The following is a 3530-nucleotide window of genomic DNA, read 5'->3' as shown; positions in this document are numbered from 1 at the left end:
TCTGTCTTCCCCTTGTTTCCCTCCCTCCCTGCCTCGTCGCGCCTTGAAACACTTGTGTATAGGCGCGTTACAAATACCTTATGATATCATATCATATCAGGGTGTTGTAGCACAGGGGCAGAAACAAACCTGGACTTGAGTGCCTCTAAGGCCCCTTGGTGGTCAGGTGTCCAGATGAAGGGGACATGAGGGCTGGTGAGGGCGGTCAGGGGAGAAACGATGGCAGAAAAGCCGGCGATGAATCGCCTGTAAAAGTTGGCAAAGCCGAGAAACGATTGGAGTTGTTTGAGTTTGACGGGGTAGGCCACTCCGTGATTGCACGCACTTTTGTCTGATTCATGGTCAACCCACCGGGTGTAATGTGAAAACCCAGGAACTCTACTTCTTGAGAATGAAACAAACACTTTTCGGGTTTGGCGAACAAGGCGTTTCTTTTGAGGCGAGAGAGGACTTCTCTTACATGCCCGATATGGTCATCCAGAGAGGATGAGAAGATCAAGATATCATCTAAATAGACCACCACGAATACATCAAGAATGTCAGATAATACATCATTGATGAAGCGTTGGAATGTGGCAGGAGCGTTACAGAGCCCAAAGGGCATCACGGTGTACTCAAACAACCCCTGTCGAGAACAAAAGGCCGTTTTCCACTCGTCCCCACGCCGCATGCGGATCAGATTGTACGCCCCTTTCAAGTCCAAACTTGGTAAAGATAGAGGCGGCCGTTAACTTATCTAACAGCGTAGAAATGCGTGGAATAGGATACCTGTTTTTGATGGTGATGGCATTCAAACGTCTATAGTCCACGCACGGGCGTAGATCACCTTCCTTCTTTGGCACAAAGAAAATGGGGCTAGCAGCTGGGGAACAGGAGGGACAGATATGACCTAGACGCAGAGCCTGCTGTATGTAATCCTTCAGGGCTTGTTCCTCGGAAGGTGACAACGAGTAGATCCTCCCCTTTGGTATGGGGTCATCTGGAATGAGATCAATAGGACAATTGTAGGCCCTATGCGGGGGCAAACCCTCCGTGGATGCCCTATCGAAAACCATGTGGAAATCTTGGTATTCAACAGGGATGCTAACCGAGATGACCCCTACGGTATGTAATGTGGTAGCCTCTGCTGTGTCATCAGTGAGTCGGGAGGAGGCCATGGCGCCAAGAATCATGGCAGGAGAAACAAGGGAGTCTGGTTCTATCAGGCAAAAATGTTGACATAACTCTGACTCAAACGATACGTGTCCTGTTCCCCAATTGATCAAAGGGTTATGTTGCCTCAACCAGGGGATACCTAGAACGATACCGAACTGCGGTGTAGTGATGAGATCGAATGACAGGGTCTCTTTATGTGTGCCTTGTATTACCACCTCAAGAGGGGCCGTTTGATGTCGGATCGGGCCAGAAGTCAGGGACGTGCCATTGACTGCTTGTACGGGCTCAGGATGCTCCTTTTTGATTAAGTTAAGACTATGGGCTAAAGCGATGTCCATGAAGCAGCCAGTGGCCCCTGAATCGATCACAGGATAGACAGTGTGTGTGATCTCCCTGGTTGGTTTTAATAAGGCCTGCACTACTATGGGTCTGATTGGACCAAAGGCGGGTTCAGTGGGGGTCAATGAAGGGCTCGCCGGTGCCCCCTCTCTCATGGGCGAGCCTTCTGAAAAAACGGAGTCTTGTTTCTGGGACGTCGAGGGCATTCTTTCACATAGTGCCCGTTGAGTCCGCAATAAAAGCAGGCGTTATCTGTCCTCCGACGTTCCCTTTCAGTCGGTGTTATTGGACTGCGGATCCCGCCTATTTTCATGGGTTCGGGACTGGTAGATGGAGGTGCCGGGGAAGAGTGACTAGCAAATGTCGCTTCTGCCTTCTGCTCGGATCTGCGGGCGTCTAACTGCAGTGTGAGATCAACTAGATCCGAAAAAACAGAAGTCAGAGCAGTAACCACCGACAGAGCATCTTTCATGGCATTGGACAAGCCCCGGTAGAAAACGATCGCCTTTTTTTCCTCTGGCCAGGAAGTTTCTGCGGCCAATTGGTTAAAACGGGTGATATATTCTATCAATGTTTGCCTACCCTGTGTGAGATCAAGTAATCCCAGGTCCCGTGCCTGGGCCTTGTAACGGGTGCGACTAGCAGATCGAAATCGTATAAGGCAGGGTGATCGTTTTCCAACAATGGATTTGCCCAAGTGGCAGCTACCCCGGACAAATGAGACAGAAGGAAAGCGGCCTTAGTGACAGAGTCGGGAAAAGCCTGAGGTTTGCATAAGAAATGTAATTTACACTGATTTATGAAGGTGCAATATTTCCGGGGTTCACCCTGGAAGCGTTCTGGAGCAGCAAGAGGGGGGGTCAACGGGAGCAACACTGGAGTGGGAACGGGGGCTGAAGTCGGGGCAGGCTGGGCTGGAGAGGCAGGACCGGGTTCGTCATCATCACCGGGCAAGGGAAAACGTGTACTCTGGAGGGCATCAAGGCGGTGGTGAATGGTAGTCGTGGCAGTGGCCATGTCGGTCCTAAGGGCCTCTAGGGCCTGCATTAACGCGGTCACAGGGTCCCCGGCGGAGGGATTCATAGTCTGAACGAACCGGGAAGGCTTCACAGTCTGTTACAAAGTTGCCGGTCGTGCAGATATGAATATCTCCGTCCCCTAGTACCACACAGGCGATTATATGTGCTACAAGTGTCGCCTCCCCCCTACCGCCGCGTCCTACCAGTGAGTTGGGAAAGTAGGAACACCTGTGCTTTCAGTTTCCAAATGTATAGCTTAAACGAGACTGTGGGCACTGACGCTACTCTTTTAAGGCATGCATATGAATGGCACTGCTGGTAGTGCAGTGCTCACGATCAGAGAACCACATCTGAGACTGGATTCTTTGTAATTTGAGTGATGAGTCCTAAAGAAGAAATCTGCATAGGTAGCACAGCAGGTTAAGTGACCTTTGCTGCGATGTTATGTGTTAAGAGCTCCGTGTAAATACTGACTTCAGAGCTAAAAACAAAAACATGGATGTGATGTGTTCTTCTTTCGAGTTTTCAACCGTAGAGATATTTCAATTTAGAAAATTTAAGAAAGTATTTTAAAGTTCCACATTTCAGAGCAGCGACTGTTCACGGATGTCAGCTTTGCACAGAAAAGAAAGGCAATTCTTAATGAACTGAGAAAGTAAGTTTTATAATAATAAATGATAAAAAGGAGGACACCCGGATTTGAACCGGGGACCTCTTGATCTGCAGTCAAATGCTCTACCACTGAGCTATATCCCCAGATGACAAAGGTGAGCCTCTGCTTTTTCTTAACCGTTGTTTGTGCACGAATTCAGCACAGGAGATTGTGCAAGAAAGGGCAGCAGCACGACTATGAGAGTGACCAGAGAGATGCTTTCCCTCCTGATGGTTTTGCACTCTACTGACCAGGGAGAGGGGGCTTTGTTTGTTTGTTTATTCAATTTGTAGAGCGCACCTGACCCGAAGGTAGCAGGCCACAGCAAGGAAATGCAAAGCTTACAAAGTTACATAATGGTAAAC

The 3530-nt window shown here is 49.2% G+C and overlaps 1 non-coding gene across 1 annotated transcript; it reads right to left on the bottom strand.

Moving 5' to 3' along the window:
• Positions 1-3197: 3197 nt before the first annotated feature.
• On the bottom strand, positions 3198-3269 carry TRNAC-GCA (transfer RNA cysteine (anticodon GCA)). Its single transcript has one exon. It is a non-coding gene; the product is annotated as a tRNA-Cys (tRNA).
• Between the last annotated feature and the right edge of the window lie 261 nt (positions 3270-3530).

The sequence above is a fragment of the Ambystoma mexicanum genome, chromosome 1p, assembly GCF_040938575.1.
Source record: "Ambystoma mexicanum isolate Mex_15411 chromosome 1p, UKY_AmexF1_1, whole genome shotgun sequence".
NCBI classification, from domain to species: domain Eukaryota; kingdom Metazoa; phylum Chordata; class Amphibia; order Caudata; family Ambystomatidae; genus Ambystoma; species Ambystoma mexicanum.
Note: the sequence above shows the minus strand (reverse complement) of the source record. Positions and strands in the feature narration are given on the sequence as shown.